The sequence below is a fragment of the Lycium barbarum genome, chromosome 6 (genome assembly GCF_019175385.1).
Source record: "Lycium barbarum isolate Lr01 chromosome 6, ASM1917538v2, whole genome shotgun sequence".
Taxonomy (NCBI): domain Eukaryota; kingdom Viridiplantae; phylum Streptophyta; class Magnoliopsida; order Solanales; family Solanaceae; genus Lycium; species Lycium barbarum.
In genome coordinates, this window is record NC_083342.1 from 76,540,181 (window position 1) to 76,561,396 (window position 21,216).

Genomic DNA, 21,216 nt, shown 5'->3' on the forward strand with positions numbered 1-21,216 from the left:
ATCCCTAATTTGACCAATGGGAGTTGATGTGTTTGCACAAGGAAGTACATATGCAAATATTATAGGGACATATCCCGTTTAGTAGAGATTTGTGGAAGTACAAGGAGCTACTTTTTCAGCCCAGTTTTGGGTTAAGGTTTTTAAGTTATGTACATATTTTCCCTGGTAATCGAATATCAGTTACCGAAAATTGACTGATAAATAAATTTTGTTAGCTACTGCACTTTTGTGAATGGTCTTTCACTAAATAAGATATGTATCCTTATAGGGGCTTTAGAGGATAATACATACACATGCCCTCAAACTTAGCCTTAGCTGGCAAGTATGCCCTCCAATTTTGGGTGTGCACTAGTAGGCACCTCAACTTGTCTCAACTTTGTCAGTTGAACATTCCAACTTACCAAATGATCATCTAGGCACCTCTAAAATCTATGTGTTATGTTAGTGCCACGTCAGTATTTGTCTTAATGTGTTCAACTTTATACAAGTTGAGGTGCCTACTTGTGTGCACCCAAACTTGGAGGGCATACTTGCTAGCTGAGGCTAAGTTTGAGGTTCTATTTAAGTATTATACATTCAACTTTCTTTCCATCAACTTTTCTTTACATTTTTGTCGCTCGGGGGTGGAGTGAGGGTGAAGGAAAATTTTTCTTCCTCTTTCTTTTTTGGTTAAAGAGAATGGGAGATATATATAAGTTCAACGGTTAAGAACAAAGATTAGGTCTCAATAATCTACAAAGAAAGAAAGAGAGAACCATTCCCCATAATCCTTTTCACTCCTTCGTAGAGATTTTGTAAAATCTTGAAATTTTGAAGACGCAGGACTCATGGGAAACAACCTCAGGAAAGCAAAATCAAAGTCAACTAATATTCAACCAAAAAAATTTGAAGAGCCAGTAACTTTAGGATTAGGTTTAATCTTTTGAGTGTGTTGAGGCCTCACAGAAGACAAAGAGGGTGAGTAAAGAGCAAGCACCCATGTACGATCGTTAATGTTTTCTCCATGTTTTTCTTCTCAACAAGAGTTTAGTTGTTTATATTTCAAGATGGCTGGTTTGTTTAAGATTCACCAAAGAAAATGTTGTGATAGTAAATATGAACTTGTTTCCGGGCGTTCTCTACTGTGGAATGGATATAGAAGATTTATTTAATAACAACTAATTTTTCATTGAGGCGGAGTTAATTGAAGGACTGATGAATGAATTACTATCCTTAATTTGTCCAATGGGTGTTGAGGTGTTTGCAGGAGGAAGTATATATACAAAGATTATAGGGATATATCTTGTTTAGTAAAGATTTAAGGAAGTAGAAGGGGCTATTTTTTCGGCCAAGTTTTGGGTTAAGGTTGTCATGTGCATATTTTCCCTGGTAATAGAATATCAGTTACCAAAAAATGACTAATGAATTATTTTAGTTAGCTACTGAACTTTTGTGAACAGTCTTTAACTCAACCAAATTTGTAGTCTTATAGGGGCTTTAGAGGATAATATATAAACAGTCCCTCAAACATAGTCTCAGCTGGCAAGTATGCCCTCTAATTTTGGGTGTGCACAAGTAAGCAACTCAACTTGTGGCATGACCCAAATACCGTTGTGATGGCACCCACACTAACCCCCCTTGTGGGCGAACCATCCCCTTAATTAATTACTCATTCAATTATCAAAATGACTTAAATGACATGATCAAATAATAATAGTAAGTCTAAGTCAATACCATAACCATAAAGTTCAGACATACTAGTCAAATACAATTTCCGGAAAGTGAAGTCACCGTACAAGAACGCTAACCAACACTGTCTAGAATAATACAAATATCTAAAATATAGTGATAATGTCTAAAGGAGTAATGATAGACAAATAGGCAACGAATCTCCAGGGCTGCATGGCAAGAAGGTAGCTTACCCTCGGATCCTGATAGCTGTAGCCTCAAGGCAAGAATCGGGGTCTAGAAGAAGGTCCTACCTCATGATCTGCACTAAAAAAAGTGCAGCAAGATAGTATCAATACACACACGTACCGATAAGCATCATAGCCGACTATGATTAGTTCATGCATAGAAGCACAAAATCAATCAAGATAAACAGTCAGGCACAAAATATCCACTCAAGTCACAAATGATCAACGGATCATAGCCTATGGTGAAGCACCTAAACACAAGTGTCACGACCCGACTCGGGGCCGCGACGAGCACCCGGTGCTAGTCCACCCGGGCACCCTCTTAGCTTACTCTTATGCTTACATCTAGGTGAGCCACATGATTATACATGCTTTTCCATTCATTCGTCAACTAGTCCCATTTGGACAACAACACATTTATATCATCATAGGCATCTATGCCACATCAATGTACATGGGCCAACGTGGCCGACAAAATGATATACAAACACATCTACCCACACACACACATGTCTACGAGCCTCTAAGAGTATAACATATCACATTAGTGGGACAGGACCCCGCTATGCCCATAATATTATACACAAAAGAATGAGTACCCAAAACATATGGCTCCGAAGGAAATGGAGCTCTCTATGTAATCTCTGAATAGGCAGCTATGGATCAAGTCTGTCTCCCTATGCACCTGCGGGCATGACGCAGCGTCCACAAACAAAAGGACATCAGTACGAAGAATGTACTGAGTATGTAAAGCATGAGAAACATCAATAAATAAGCATCATGAACAACATATGAAATAGCATAGGAGGGGGAGACAATAATATCATCGTCATAGCCCTTACCTGCCTTTCGTAGAACCTTCCATTTTCCATATGTATTTGTACACCTACGTCATCATCCGTATTCCATAATAGTACTCGTACCATACTTGTGCTCATATTCGTATACATGTCCTTATTCGTATTATTATACATAGTCTTATCACATTCATATTCATATTATATACATAGTCATTTCATATACATGGCATTTATATAGCATACCCGACCTCATAGGATCGGTGTTTCATACATACTTGGCCAACCAAGGCTCAAGGTTACTCATACCTGGCCCTACCAAGGCTTCAGGGTTATCCGTACCATCTGCAGATGTGTGCGCGCGTTTCGTAATCGTATACATACTTTATACATATTCATATACATATATCCTACCCGGCGTTATAAGCTCGGGGTGTCATTACAGCCCTTCATAGGCACATGTAAGTATAATAGCCCGTAGGCACCTTTAGCATCATTATTATTATCATCGTCATCACTATCATCATCATTTTCGCTACATCTATATCTTATGCTTACTCGTCATATGGGGTGCGTAGTACAATCGTAGCACATATCGAGGATCGTGAGCTTATGAGCTCGGAGTGTCAATCGTTTAAATACAACATACTCATATAGAGGATTTAAGAGTTTGGCCAAGGAACCATGCCTTATGAAAGAAGGGTTAGCCTTACATACCTTTTCGTCGGACTATTCTACACTTGCACGCTTCCTTCCAATGCTAGCGTCTATACCTTCATTAATATCATAACAATGGCCATTAGTCATTCACATTATCCACATTATCTAGATTCCTTAATTTGCCTCTAATTCACCCATATTCATGGTCATAACATCCAACTTCGTCCATTCGTCTAAAATGTCTAGTTCATGATCTTAGTACCATTTATAATGCATTCAGATCACAACACGACAACATTCATGATTCAATTCAAATTATTCCTCAAAATATCACTATTCATCATTCATGACCTACTTGACCATATTTTCTACAATCCATGTATTTCAACTCTTCAATACCTTAAACATCATGTAAAAATCATGAATCTTACCTTAGAAGTTGTAGGAACAAGCTTTGATTAATAATACTCCAGTTTGAGCAAAACTCTAGTTTTTCTCCATTTGGATTTCTTGACCTAGATGATCTTTGACGATGTTCTTACTCTTGATTCACCTTGTTTTATGTTGTTGATCCTCAAATATCCTTGAAAACTTGTATAAAGAATGTAGAGAGAGGTTTTAGAGAGAAGTGGTGTAATGTTGTAATGAAATAAAATAAGTGTTGGTTCCCTTATTTAATGAATTGCAAAAATCTGTGCTGGGTGAACAGTGGTCGTCCATGGAGGTTTACGGTCCGTATTCCACTTTACGGACCGTCCCGCATGGTCGTCTTTAACCATTTCCAGAACCAGAAACTTTGCCTGCATGCATGGTGATTTACGACCATGGTTTACGGGCCATAAATCACTTTACGGTTCGTCCTCCTGGTCGTATTTTACCATTTCTCAACTGGGCAGAAGGTCGAAGTCTTGCATGGTAATTTACGACTGCCAGTTTACGGACCGTATACCAATTTACAGTCCGTATTTTGCACTTTACAACCACTGGGCAGATTTCAAATCTGCAACTTTTCATATCTCTTAGACTTCTCATTTTAATCACCCACGTCCATGCACATGCATTGCTCACCTTATATCTCATCTTAACTTAGCCAACTTTCTCATCTCACATCGGATACCTTCGAAATCTCGCCTAAGGTCATCAAACGTCGTTTCTTGCTCATGGACCTCATGCACTCATACTTATCACTAGTTAATTACGTACCAACGGAAATTTTTTCCGAGGTGTAACATTCTACCCCCTTAAGAACATTTGTCCCCGAATGTTAAAGTGCTCGGGAGTTCTACAAAAATTTCGCCAGAGTTTCCCTTATAATATGGCGCTACCATCCTGCCACAACAACCCATAATATCGATGCCACACAGGGCCACAACATAACAACATAAAAATTTTGGCCACACATGACCCAAAAGCATAAAAGGAAATATACATACCTTATGATCTTGACGTCTCATCTTGGGCTTCTTCCAAGGGCTGAAATAAATGTGGGTATTTGGATCGCATACTTTATTCTGCTTCCCATGTCATCTCCTCTCGTTTCCTGCTTCTCCATAGAACCTTAACCGAGGCCATCTCTTTGTTTGTAAGCCTCCGTACTTGCCTGTCTAATATGGCAATGGGTACCTCTTCATAAGTCAATTTCTCTGTCACTTGCACATCATTTACTGGGACGATCCTAGTGGGATCTCCAACACATTTTCGAAGCATCGAGACATGAAATACTGGATGGACTGACTCCAATTCCGGAGGTAGATCTAACTCATAGGCCACTTTGCCTATTTTGCGCACAATCTCATATGGTCCAATATACCGGGGACTAAGCTTCCCCTTTTTGCCAAATCTCATAACACCTTTCATTGGCGACACTTTCAAGAATACCCAATCCTTCACTTTGAACTCCAAGTCTCTTCGACGATTATCCGCATTGGATTTCTGACGACTTTGGGCTGCTAACAACCGATCTTGTATAAGCTTGACCTTCTCTATAGCTTGCTGGACCAAGTCTGGCCCTATCAATTTAGTTTCTCCGGTTTCAAACCACCCAATTGGGGATCTACACTTTCGCCCATATAAAGCTTCATATGGTGCCATTTAAATGCTGGAATGATAACTATTATTGTAAGCAAATTCAATGAGTGGCAAATGATCATCCCAATTCCCTCCAAAATCTATCATACATGCTCGTAACATATCCTCAAGAGTCTGAATAGTACGTTCAGCTTGTCCATCGGTCTGGGGATGAAATGCCGTGCTAAGGCTAACTCGGGTCCCTAAACCCTCTTGGAAAGACCTCCAAAACTTAGCTGTAAACTGAGTCCCTCTGTCGGAGATAATAGATGTCACACCCCGACTTTACTAGGGTGTGATGGGCACCCGACCCCATATTCGGAGCCAATCGAACCCGCTGACCCTTATTACATACATAATATTTTGAACCTCTAAATCAAGTACACATAATAAAGCTTACTGAATTTTTTTTTGTTGCTTTCAAATCCAATAAAATCCGTCACTGTGTAAAACTTATATCATTATACAAGCTGACACATCGGCTGATGGAGCCACTGACAGACTGACTCCCGATACCCACGACTCTGTCTGCAAAGTCTCTAGCTTCGAACAAGACACCATAGCATAGTACACTGACTCGGCTACACTCCAGGGCCAAATGGGGCTCGCCAACTTTGCTGGAACATCTTCTATAATAACTCTGCTCCTCTGGGTGTACCTGCGCGGCATGAAACGCAGCCCCCGAAGAAGAGGGGTCAGTACGAGCAATGTACTGAGTATGTAAGGCAAGAGTAATAACATAAGATCATGGTAAGGACGTAAAGTATAACATAGGGTAAGAAAGTAACCTGTACCTCTGTTTGCCTCTTAAGACAGATATCATGTAAGCTAAATTTTTCCTTTTGGAACAACATATAAGTATTTACAAGTAAACTGCCCGACCATATAGGTACGGTGTATTTCTGCCTGAGCATATCATGAGATAAACGATTAACCTGTACACCTGAGTGCCCCTTAGGGCGGATGCCATGCATGCTAACTTTCCTTTGAAAACATTTCTTTTCATATGTATAGAAAATAGAACATGTCATAGCGCCGACCCCCATCGGCTCCCCCACATATGTAGAAAATAGAACATGTCATATCATATCATATCATATCATATCATAGCGCCGAAATACGTCGGCTCCCCCACATATGGCCCGCGTCCGGGATGATAATCTCGCCAACTGATTAGGTGGATACGCGTATATAACGCTCTGCCCTTTTCCCCATCTTCCCCATATACATATACATATATCATATACATATATCCCATAAGCAGCATGCATGAGAGCCCAAAGGAAATCATGTATCTATCGGAGTGACATATGGTCGATAACCTCCGATTACATTATGGAATAATCAGGATCGTCATGTCTCACCTTGAAGGAACGATAATCATAAGGGAAGACTATCAAGGAAGAATAGTGTTAGGAGAACATAAAATAAAGTTATCATCTCATAAGGCATTAATTCACGTACATTTGGAACCCTTAAGAAATAATCATCATAAACATATTCTCTTCTTTGACATCATCGTTATCCTTACGAAAACATGTCCGTCATTATAGTCATAAAAGTTTACAAAATCATGAACCTTTGTTTTGGAAAAGTATAGGCATTTTGGAAAACATTTACGAGTTATTAGAAAGGAAATTATTTCTTGGCATCCTAGACTTTTAACCTTTGAAGACAAGGAAGATACGGAAATAACTATGAAATGTTAACGTCAGAATCATGCCTTGAAAGAAAGGGGACAAGCCTTAACATACCTGCGCCGCGCCTTACTAGCTACACTTATCCGTCCAAACTTGTTAGTCTACATTCAAGAAGATTGACATTATCGTTAGATTCATCGACATATACTTGTCTTAACCTTTCAAGTTCATTCACTTATGGTTTGCCGAAATTTCGGCAGCACCTCCCCTGTAAATACACCATCCCCGAGATTCTAACTCGGCCAAATTTTAATCAACAACAATCCGGGAATTCGACCCGGCCAAACTATCAACAACAATACCAACAATTATTCTAGCCACATTTCAACATTCGATTCAATTCAATTCAATTCACATAACTTTCAAAACGATTCAATCAACATACTACTCCATCCAACACCTTCCAACTCCAATAAAAACAATAACAACACATTTCCTTTCCTTCCAAATTCATGAACTACACACTAACAACATCATATTAACAACACCACACTAACAACATTACCTTCCATGCATGCAAGAACATTACATTCAATTTACATAAGTCTCCAACTACTACAATTTCACTAAGATCATTAAGCTTTTACTAGCAACATAAAATCCACAACACAACAACTAAAATACTAAATAAAACTTGCTCACCATTCCTTCACAATACAACAATATACACGGCCATACACACAATATACAACTCACGGCCACACCCCTATATCCATATTCTCCATGAATTTCACTCATTTTCATACACTACAACATGCACAAACATCCATAACATATAAAAGGGAATGAATTCTTACCTTTCTCTCTTGACTTCCCACTTAGCTAGAACTTCCAACTTGCAAGAATATGTGTTGTTCTTGCTCAAAAAATCACTTCACCTTACTAAGGACCCTTCATTTAGTGGGTTTGCTAGAAAGAAACAATTTTTTTGATCAAGATTCTTGGACTTCAAATTTGCAAGGTTATGGCCGAATAGGCCTTAGAAGTTTTTCTCCTTCTCTTTTTGTTCTTTGTTTCTTGAATTAAAGGGTGAGCTCATATATATATATATATATATATATATATAATTATCAAGCATGTGAGGGGAACATGCCCCTCTCTCCATTTCTCTAGATTTTTCATCCTTTTTCTTGAAATTTTCTTTGAATTAGTCAAAGAAGACTAATTGTCTTCTTGGGAAAACTTTAGTCCATATGTTTTCTTTTAATTTATGATTAGCCCCCATTAAATATGAAATGGTCACATGCCTCCCTTTCTTTCTTTTCCTAGAGTTTTCTTCTCTTTTTCTTGAATTTTATTAAAATGAAGGATGACTTAGTTGTCTTGCCATATAAGTTTCCTTATATTTATAACCACATGGCTCATGAAAGTGTGGGACCCACCATTTAAGTCACACGGACACAATGGCCCTTTCAAGAATTTTCTTGAACACCTTGGCCCCTCTAAGAACTTTCTTGAACACCTTGTGAAATTACCATTTTGCCCCTAGTCTTCCACAATATTACCATGGGCCATTTTGCGAATTTCTCCTTTTTACCCTTAACCTCTTCTCAATATTTACATAATACTAATGTTCATAAATAATATTCATAACCAACTTGTTCATTAAATAATTTTGGAAGATAATCATCCCCTTAACTTACCACGACTACCTTGAAATATCCGAACGTATAAAATACGGGATATAACAATAGATACCGGGACGCCATGGAGTTTTACTATCTCTTTAAGATAAAGCTTCACATAATCTTCTGCCTCATAGGTCGTCCTGACCGGTAAGAAATGAGATGACTTGGTGAGTCTGTCCACAATCACCCATATGGAATCATACTTACGTCGAGAACGGGGTAAGCCTGAAATGAGGTCCATGTTAATCACTTCCCACTTCCAAGTTGGGATTTCCATAGCTTGCAACAATCCACCCGGCTTTTGGTGTTCAATCTTCACTTGTTGGCAATTAGGACACTGAGCTACGAATTCCGCTATATCTTTCTTCATCCCATTCCACCCATATATAGACTTAAGATCATGATACATCTTCGTCGCTCCGGGGTGAACACAATAACGGGAACTATGAGCTTCTCTCAAAATCTGGTGGCGTAAACTTACCACATCGGGAACATATAATCTTCCTCTACATCGGAGAGCTCCGTCTCCTGAAATGTCAAATGATGACTCCTTTTTCTGAGGGAGTGTATTTCTGTATTGCATTAGCATGGGATCCTCATATTGTCGCTCTTTCACTTCTGCCACTAGCGACGAGACTGCAGTATTCTGGATAGTAGCTCCACTGCTACCTGAGTCCACTACTCGGACTCCTAGGCTAGCTAACTGTTGAAGCTCACGGGTCATCTCTTTCTTTTCTGGTCGTACATCACTTAGACTTCCCATCGACCTATGGCTAAGAGCATCAGCCACCACATTTGCCTTTCCGGGGTGGTACAGGATCTCAACATCATAGTATTTTAGCAACTCTAGCCATCGTTGTTGCCGCAAATTCAACTCTTTCTGCTTGAAGATGTATTGAAGACTCTTATGATCTGTGTAAATATCCACGTGGACACCATATAATTAATGTCTCCATATCTTTAATGCATGGACCACCGCGGCCAATTCTAAGTCATGGGTAGGATAATTCTGCTCATGTTTCCGCAATTGCCTTGAAGCATACGCAATCACCTTGCCATGTTGCATCAACACACAGCCTAGCCCAACACCTGAAGCGTCGCAATACACAACATATCCTTCCAATTCCTCTGGAAGTGTCAGAACTGGGGCAGAAGTAAATTGGCCCTTTAACTCTTGGAAGAAACGTTCACAAGCATCTGTCCATTGAAACTTGGCTGATTTCTGTGTCAACTTTGTGAGTGGTGCAGAAATAGAGGAAAAACCTTCAACAAATTTCCTGTAATAACCTGCTAAGCCCAGAAAGCTACGAACCTCTGTAGGAGTTGTGGGTCTTGGCCAAGTTTTCACGGCCTCAATCTTTTGACTATCCACTCGAATACCATCGGTTGCCACAATATGCCCTAAAAATGCCACTGAGTTCAACCAGAACTCACATTTGGAAAACTTTGCAAACAATTCTCGAGTTCGAAGAACTCCAAGGAAAATACGCAAATGATCCGCATGTTCTGCTTTGGATCTAGAATACACCAAAATATCATCAATGAATACGATTACAAATAAGTCCAGAAAGGACTGGAACACATTATTCATCAAATCCATAAATACCGCTGGCGCATTAGTTAACCCAAATGACATCACCCGGAATTCAAAATGACCATATCTCGTTCTGAAGGCTGTCTTAGGGATATCTTTCTCCCTAACCCTCACTTGATGATACCCGGACCTCAAATCAATCTTTGAAAACCATTTGGCGCCTTGCAATTGATCAAACAAGTCATCAATCCTTGGGAGAGGATATTTATTCTTAATCGTTACTTTATTCAATTGCCTATAATTAATGCACATTCTCAGGGAGTTATCTTTCTTTCGGTCGAACAATACGGGCGCTCCCCACGGGGATGAACTAGGCCTAATGAAGCCTTTATCAAGCAAGTCCTTCAATTGCTCCTTCAACTCTTTCAATTCTGCGATTCAGCTTCTACATCTTGAACTCGCACTAGATGATAAATACATCCTTTCGTGATTATCTTCCTTTCCTTTAGATAAGAAATAAATCTACCTTTTGGTGATGCCGCATTCCCTTTCCATTCTAAGACTCGTTCTCCCGGAAACTGGAAACGAACCATCTTCATTCGGCAATCAACATTGGCATGACAAGAAGCCAACCAATCCATGCCCATAATAACATCAAAATATACCATTTCTAGCTCATGAAAATCAATCATGGTACGACGGTCACAAATCGTGACTATACAATCCCTATATACTCGGCTAGCTATTACCGATTCACCCACGGGTGTGGACACCTCAAAAGGTTTGATCGACTCCGGCTCAACTATAAATTGACCCGCAATATAAGGAGTAACATATGATAACGTGGATCCCGGATCAATCAAAGCATATACATCATGAGAGAATATCGATAATATACCTGTGACCACGTCAGGAGAAAACTCTAGATCTTGGCGTCCAGCCAAGGCATAAATACGGTGCTGAGGACCGCTAGTACTGGGAGATCTGCCTCTACCTCTACCATGGCCGACTGGCGCATGTGAACCTGGCCCCGTAGGGCGTACAGATGCCGAAGATCCGGCTACCGACCCTGATGGTTGGGTCCTACCTCTACCATGTACTGAGGGGCAATCACGCATAATATGGCCTGGTCGACCACATGAATAGCAAACACCTGAACCCAATCGGCATTGACCCCAATGCGACTTCCCACACTGGGAACATTGTGGTATAGGTGGCCTTGACTGGCCTGAATCACCTCTAAACTGGGACCCCGAATAACTTTGACTCGGCCCGTGATGAGTAGATCTATCAAGGCTCTGGACTGAAAACTGTGGAGGTGCACTAGTCATAGAATAGCCCGAATGTCTAGGGAACTGTTGCCTGTGTCCGCCTCTGGTATCACTTATTGGGCCCGAAGATCTATCCCTCTTGCTATGTCCCCTATCCTGTTCACGTTCACTTCTCTACTGCTGTAGGCTTTCTTCTATGTTTTGAGCATGTGCCTGAATGCGTGCAATATCCATACCGTCCTGAAGGGACGCAGTCAAGCATTTGTCCATCAGATGGGGCCCTAGGCCGTTTACAAATCGGTGTACCCTGTCGCCCATATCTACTACCATGGCCGAAGCATACCTGGCCAAGGAGTTAAAACGGAGGCTATACTCTAGGGCACTCATACTGCCTTGCCTCAAATTTAAGAATTTATCAGCCCTAGCTCGCCGAACTTTTGGGGGCATATAATGACGGAGAAAAGCATCTACAAACTCTTGCCATACCGGGGGAGGTGCATTGGCTCCCCGTGAAGCCATCCATACTGTATACCACTGGATCGAGACATCTCTCAATCTATATGACGCTAGCTCTACCGACTCGGTGTCTGAAGCATGTATCAATCAGAGCGTCCTTAGCATACCATCGATGAAATCCTGAGGATCCTCCTCCGGCTTTGACCCAACGAATTCCGGAGGGTTCAAAGTAATGAAATCACGGGCTCTTGCACTAACAGCCCTATCACCATACCCTGAACTGTGCCTCTGAGCCTGGGCCGCAACCAATTGAGTCAATAAAGTAATGGCCTCTTTTACATCTTGGCCCGAAGCATTTGGTAGAGGAGCTGGAGGTGCTGGAGCTGGGGCTGAGGCTCCGTCACACTCCTCAGACATGGGCACTGTCTGGGAGGACTGAGATTGAGCCGCACCCTGGGACTCACTTTCCTCTACTACCGGTGGCGGTGCTTTCTTAGCCCGCTTCTCTGCCACCGTCTTGCCCTTTTTGGCTACCGTAGTCTTTCCCTTTTTTGGCATCTCTAAAATACACAACACACGATTTAGGAGCAAGAAAATCCTACATCATAGCTCTATCGCACGATTCTTATGAAGAAAGAAGGTCATTTATTCTTAAAATGTCCGCAGCTTCTTGTTTATAAGTGTGGCGCGCAACACACCCATAACCAAGACTCTACTAGACACGGCTCGTAGACACACCTTAGGACTGAACTGCTCTGATACCACTTTTTATCACGACCCGACTCGGGGCCGCGACGAGCACCCGGTGCTAGCCCACCCGGGCACCCTCTTAGCTTACTCTTATGCTTACATCTAGGTGAGCCACATAATTATACATGCATTTTCATTCATTAGTCAACTAGTCCCATTTGGACAACAACACATTTATATAATCATAGGCATCTATGCCACATCAATGTACATGGGCCAACGTGGCAGAAAAAATGATATACAAACACATCTACCCCCACACACACATATCTACGAGCCTCTAAGAGTATAACATATCACATTAGCGGGACAGGACCCCGCTATGCCCATAATATTATACACAAAAGAATGAGTACCCAAAAGATATGGCTCCGAAGGAAATGGAGCTCTCTATGTAATCTCTGAATAGGCAGCTATGGATCAAGTCTGTCTCCCTGTGCACCTGCGGGCATGACGCAGCGTCCACAAACAAAAGGACATCAGTACGAAGAATGTACTGAGTATGTAAAGCATGAGCAACATCAATAAATAAGCATCATGAACAACATATGAAACAGCATAGGAGGGGGAGACAATAATGTCATCGCCATAGCACTTACCTGCCTTTCGTAGGACCTTCCATTTTCCATAAGTATTTGTACACCTACGTCATCATCCGTATTCCATAATAGTACTCGTACCATACTTGTGCTCATATTCGTATACATGTCCTTATTAGTATTCTTATACATAGTCTTATCACATTCATATTCATATTATATACATAGTCATTTCATATACATGGCATTTACATACCATACCCGACCTCATAGGATCGGTGTTTCTTACATACTTGTCCAACCAAGGCTCAAGGTTACTCATACCTGGCCCTACCAAGGCTTCAGGGTTATCCGTACCATCTGCAGAGGTGTGCGCGCGTTTCGTAATCGTATACATACTTTATACATATTCATATACATATATCCTACCCGGCGTTATAAGCTCGGGGTGTCATTATAGCCCTTCATAGGCACATGTAAGTATAATATCCCGTAGGCACCTTTAGCATCATTATTATTATCATCGTCATCACTATCCTCATCATTTTCGCTACATCTATATCTTATGCTTACTCATCATATGGGGTGCGTAGTACAATCGTAGCACATATCGAGGATCGTGAGCTTATGAGCTCGGAGTGTCAATCGTTTGAATACAACATACTCATATAGAGGATTTAAGAGTTTGGCCAAGAAACCATGCCTTATGAAAGAAGGGTTAGCCTTACATACCTTTTCGTCGGACTATTCTACACTTGCACGCTTCCTTCCAATGCTAGCGTCTATACCTTAATTAATATCATAACAATGGCCATTAGTCATTCACATTATCCACATTATCTAGATTCCTTAATTTGCCTCTAATTCACCCATATTCATGGTCATAACATCCAATTTCGTCCATTCGTCTAAAGTGTCTAGTTCATGATCTTACTACCATTTATAATGCATTCATATCACAACACGACAACATTCATGATTCAATTCAAAATATTCCTCAAAATGTCACTATTCATCATTCATGACCTACTTGACCATATTTTCTACAATCCATGTATTTTAACTCTTCAATACCTTAAACATCATGTAAAAATCATGAATCTTACCTTAGAAGTTGTAGGAACAAGCTTTGATTAATAATACTCCACTTTGAGCAAAACCCTAGTTTTTCTCCATTTGGATTTCTTGACCTAGATGATCTTTGATGATGTTCTTACTCTTGATTCACCTTGTTTTATGTTGTTGATCCTCAAATATCCTTGAAAACTTGTATAAAGAATGTAGAGAGAGGTTTTAGAGAGAAGTGGTGTAATGTTGTAATGAAATAAAATAAGTGTTGGTTCCCTTATTTAATGAATTGCAAAAATCTGTGCTGGGTGAACAGTGGTCGTCCATGGAGGTTTACGGTCCGTATTCCACTTTACGGACCGTCCCTCGTGGTCGTCTTTAACCATTTCCAGAACTAGAAACTTTGCCTGCATGCATGGTGATTTACGACCATGGTTTACGGGCCGTAAATCACTTTACGGTCCGTCCTCCTGGTCGTATTTTACCATTTCTCAACTGGGCAGAAAGTCGAAGTCTTGCATGGTAATTTACGACTGCCAGTTTACGAACCGTATACCAATTTACGGTTTGTATTTTGCACTTTACGACCACTGGGCAGATTTCAAATCTACAACTTTTCATATCTCTTAGACTTCTCATTTTAATCACCCACGTCCATGCACATGCATTGCTCACCTTATATCCCATCTTAACTTAGCCAACTTTCTCATCTCACATCGGATACCTTCGAAATCTCGCCTAAGGTCATCAAACGTCGTTTCTTGCTCATGGACCTCATGCACTCATATTTATCACTAGTTCGTTCACTTACGTACCAATGGAAATTTTTTCCGAGGTGTAACAACAAGTCTTCCAAGTTTTCCACAATTCCTCACAATTACCACAACACAAGTAAACCACAAATCCAATCAGTAGATGTAAAATGAGATGATGATATATGCAATGCAATGAGATGGATGTCAATGCTATGCAATGGCCACTAACTCAACCTGTACATGTGTGCTCTGGACGGAATCTCGACATCTTGTTTGTCATGACCAGCGGGGGACCCATGGTGTCCATGTACTGTTGTGGCGTGCAACCCGATCCCATAATTATATATTCGTTACGGCATGCAACCCGATCCCATAATCCATCAAACTGATTCCGCACTTCTTTTATCAAATCATTTCACACCTAAGAGTCTATCCATCCCAACATCATGTACGAAGATCTAATCATGCTTTCTCCCATCAATTCTACGCATACATACGTTTCACTAATCAAAGTCCAACTAAAGTAAACCATAACATACCTTGAATGCCAAACAGGAGCCACGTGCTACTCCACCTGAGCCTTCCCTTTCCGAAGCGCCTTAGAACGATCGAAGTCTAATAATATCAATGCTAAGTAAGTAAATGGCCACAATAAAGTCAACTAATCGAAAAAAGAGTCGGGTGGAAAAGTTACTCAAAATACCAAAAATACCCCTATCGAATCATAAAACCAGAAATTTAGGGTGAAATTACACTACCCATAGCCTAATTAGTCATTATCCTTAATTTCATGGAATTCTAACCACAATTGGCCCTTCAATTCCATCAATTATACCTAAATCCCCGAATTAGAAAGAACCTTAAATTCAAGAATTGATTCTAGAAGCCAAGGGAGATTCAAACCTAGAATCTATAAATCCACAATTTAGATAATAGGAATCAATAATTAGAACAACAATATCCAATTAAATTAGGGGATTCAATGTTCAACAACCTAGGTTTCCATAACCCATCACCCTCATTTACCATTAACTACCATAGATACTAATAAATGAAGGATTAACTACAAGATTAAGCTACAAGGACTTACCCAAGATGATTCCACCAAAGGTTCTGTAGAAATCACCCACAATGCTCCTTCGAATTAGGTTTTTAGGTGCATAGAACTAATGATTCGAAGTTGGGAATAAAAAGAAGGTTTCTGGTTCAGTGATCTTTGCTAGGGTGAAGGTAGTTCCGCTTCCACGATCCAGCCTCAGCCAATACTCGTCCCCTGGGGTGAAATTCATTTAATAAGTCACCCTTTTTCTCCTGCGGGCCAAGTCCCGTTTGGGCAGACCCGCAGGAGCAAATACCCTCCGCTGGGGCGAGCCACCAGAAACCAGCAATTTTCTAGTTTTACCAAGTATCAGCCCAAAACTTCGATATCCATTCTAGACCTTCCAGATACAAACTAAACACGCAGACACAAGTAAAAACATGCTAGGAACCCATCCGTGACCTCAGAATTTCCAACGGAGGTCACTTTGACTTGGTCGACCTCCAAATAGCTAAAACCCAGTTTCCAACCAAGTACCCAAAACGCACTCAAAAGCCTCGAGAATTGAACCAGCCACCCCACCAAGTGCTAAATAACCCTCTGGACCTCACGAAATCCACGAAATTTCAAAAAAGGTCCGTCTACCCAAAAGTCAACTATTTGTCAAACGCTTTCATTTAAGGATTCTATTTCTTTCAACCTTTACTAGAAACGCCTGAATACCTCAAGAATTAGGTCGACGGGGGTAATATGGTCAATACACGCATAACGACTGAATGAGTAGTTACATCAGATACCAATTAAACAACTGTTTGTCCTCGAACAGACAAGGAATGAAATGAGGGAAAGGTACCTGACTGGGTGCAAAGCTTGGGATTTCTACTACGCATATCAGAATCAGTCTCCTAAGTAGCCTCCTCGACTTGACGGTGCTTCCACTGAACCTTCACCGAAGCTATTTCCTTTTATCTCAACTTTCAAACCTCTCTATCCAAAATGGCTATCGGCTCCTCCTCATAAGCCAAATTCTGATCAAGTAGAACCAAATCCTACTAAATCATATAAGACCCATGTGAATGCTACTTCTTCAGCATGGACACATAAAAACATCGGGTGAACACCCGAAAAACCTGGAGGTAATGCCAACTCATAAGATACCTCTCCCACACGACAAAGAATCTCAAATGTACCAATGAACCTAGCGCTATGCTTTCCCTTCTTCCCAAACCTCACCACACCTTTCATGGGCGAAACCTTTAACAAAACCTGCTCCCCAACCATGAACTCTAGATCCCGGACCTTCTAGTCCGCATATTCCTTCTACCTATTCTAAGACGCTACAAGCCTCTCCTGAATTACTTTCACCTTATCCAATGACTCTCTCAAAAGATCGGTACCCCAAGGTCTCACCTCAAAAGCATCAAACCAGCCAGTCGGAGATCGGCAAGTCCTCCCATATAAAGCCTCGAATTGAGCCATGTCGATACTTGAATGATAGCTGTTATTGTACACAAACTCTGCCAAGGGTAAGAACTAGTCCTTATGATGTTACACCTCTCGTTTTCATCGCAACAAAGTCCTTAGCTTATTGGTGAGGATAGCCATGGATTTTGTTGTTGGTCTTTCGAAGACCTTGGGCAAGTGCGATTCGATTTGGGTTATTATTGATAGGTTGACTAAGTCCGCCCATTTCATTCCAGTTCAGATGACATACAATGCAGAGAAGTTGGCCAAGATCTATATCCGTGAGATTATTCAATTGCATGGAGTGCCTATTTCCATTATCTCCGATAGAGGCACTCAATTCACGTCCCATTTTTGGAGGAATTTATAGGCCAAGATGGGGACTCAGTTGGATCTCAGTACAACCTTTCACCCTGAGAAACGAACTCAAAAATATCATGCTTCGTCCTACCCCACCAATAGTGCTGTCTCAAATCACGATACATCTTGGTAGCACCAGGATGAATAGAATATCTAGAACTATGAGCCTCCTCTAAGATCAACTGATCAAGCCACCGACCTAAGGAACATAAACACGACCCTTAACCCTCAAAACCCCCTCACTTTTCTGAATTGCACCTCTCCACTTAACACTTTATCATGAATCTTGAACAACTTAGCATCCTCGAACTGCTTTGCCTTAATCTGATCTAAAAGAAACGACCTCGCCTCAAATAAGCCAAAACTCTACCTGAATCTGAAATATCAAGTCTCACCAACCCATTTGCCAAGGTCTGAACATCCTTAGCCAAAGGCCTCTCCTTAGATACCAATCGGGCCAAATTACTCATACTCACCGCCTTTCAGCTCAAGGCATCTGCCACCACATTGGCCTTGCCCGGATGATACAAAATGGTCAAGTCATAGTCCTTAAGCAAGTCCATCCATTTGCGTTGTCTTGAGTTTAAATCCCTCTGATTGAACACATGCTAAAGGCTATAGTGATCGTTGAAAACCTCTTAGTGGACCCTATGCAAGTAGTGCCTCCAAATCATTAAAGTAAAAACTACCGCTGCCAACTCCAAGTCATGGGTAGGGTAATTCTTCTCATGAACCTTCAATTACCTTGAAGCATAGGCAATAACCTTACCATCCTGCATCAGAACACAACCCAAATCTATACGCGAAGCATCACATTACACGATGAAATCCTTTCCCTCAACAGGTAGAGATAGAATAGGAGCTGAAGTCAACAAGGTCTTGATCTTTTGGAAGCTCTCTTCACACTCATCAAACCACTGAATGGGCAGATTCTTCTGAGTAAGACGAGTCAAATGGGAAGCTATCGAAGAAAAACCCTTCACAAACAGACGATAATAACTGGCGAGACCCACAAAACTCTAGATCTCGATCACTGAAGTAGGCCTAGCCCAATCTCGGACTGCCTCAATCTTCTTGGGATCCACCATAATCTTGTCTTTAGACACAACATGTACCACGAATGATACTGAATCGAGCCAAAACTCACACTTAGAAAACTTAGCATAAAGCTTGTTTTCCCTCAACAATCCAAGTATATTCCTCAAATGCCTCTCACGATCTTCCTTGTTGAGCGAATACACCAAAATATCATCAATGAAGACTATGACAAAGGAATCTAAGTATGGCTTGAAAATACCATTTATCAGGTCTATAAAAGTTGTTCGGGCATTGGTAAGCCCAAAATACATAACAAGGAACTCGTAATGACCATAACAAGTCCTAAAGGTCGTCTTGGGAATATCCTCGGCCCTGATCTTCAACTGGTGATAGCCTGATCTCAAATTAATCTTGGAGAACACATAAGCTCCCTGAAGCTGGTCAAATAGATCATCAATGCGGGGAATAGGATACTTCTTTCTAATGGTGACCTTGTTCAACTGGCGGTAATCAATACACATCTGCATCTACCGATCATTCTTCTTCATAAAAAGCACGAGAGCGCCCCAAGGGGAGATACTTGGTCTAATGAATCCTGTGCTAAAAAGATCCTTCAATTGCTCCTTCAACTCTCTCAACTCAGCCGACGCCATCCGATATGGCGGAATAGAAATAGGACGAGTACCCGGCTCTAAATCAATACAGAAATCGATATCATGATCGGGTGGCATACCTGGCAAGTCCGTAGGAAACACCTTCACGAACTTGCTCACAATAGGAACAAACTCAAGTGATGGAGTGTCAGCACTGGTATCACGAATATGGGCCAAGTAGGCCAAACATCCCCTATCCACTAACTTCTTAGCTCGAAGGAATGAAATAATCTTCTTCGGGGAGGGACTATGAGTTCCCTTCCACTCAAGTCTAGGAATACCCCGTATATCTAGAGTGACTATCTTAGCGTGACAGTACAAAATTTCATGATAGGGAGACAACTAACTCATACCCAATATAACATCGAAATCTACCATATCAAGAAGCACCAAGTCTACCCATGTATCATAACCGATAAATGTAACTGTACAAGACCAATAGACTCGATTTACCACAACAGAATCTCCGATCGGAGTAGATACATGTATAGGCACGTCAAGTAGATCACAAATCATATCCAAAACTATAGAGAAATATGTAGACACATAAGAGAAAGTAGAACCCGGGTCGAATAACACTGAAGCCACCTGGTGACAGACTGAGATATTACCTGTGATAATTATATCGGAAGCCCCGACCTCTGGTATGCTAGGAAAATCATAGCAATGACACCGTCTGCCACAAGCCTGTGAAACTCCATGACCACTCTGACCCAACTAAGATCCTCCCCTACCGGGATGATGTCCACCCCTGCCTGACTGAGATCCTCCTCTACTAGGCTAGGTACCACCTCTACCAGATGTGTGGTCACCCCGCCTAGGTTGTGCACAACCTCTACCATATGATCCATCCTCTCTAGCAAAAGAACTGGAGCCTTGGGAGTCTAACACTGAGTACTCTGACCACTCTGTCTGAGTCGGGGATAGTACCTCTTGAAATGCCCTGGCTCTTCACACTTGAAACATCCCTGATCCAGCACGAGCTGCTGTACAAAAGCTGAAGAACCCGAAGACCCACCACGATCAGACAATCTGGAATACGAACCCACTAGCTGCCCTGAAGAATAATGATTGGGCTCTGAAGACCCTCCAACAAATGTCTACATAGCCGACTGCATCGGCTGACCGGAATAAATCTTGGAAATCTTCCCATACTGGCCCTTCCCTCCGGAGAATGAACCACTGAAGCTGCCGCCCTTACGGGCCCTCTTATCATCACTCTTACCAAAGCTATCATGTCTCACTGACTTAACTGTAGTGACATGATCCACTACATCCTGGAAAGAAGCCCCTGTAGTGACTAATTGAAGAGCTGACAACTTCAAACGAGTGTTCAACCCCTTGACGAATCTCCGCACTTTCTCCTTCTATATAGGTAGACATTGTAGAGCATATCTGGACAAGGAGTGAAAACAGGCCTCATACTCGACAACTGATAAACCTCACTGCTTAATGCGACCAAACTCATAGAGCCTCCTATCCCTCAAAGTACGCGGAACGTACTTCTCCAAAAAGATCTCATGAAACTGAGTCCATGTCAAT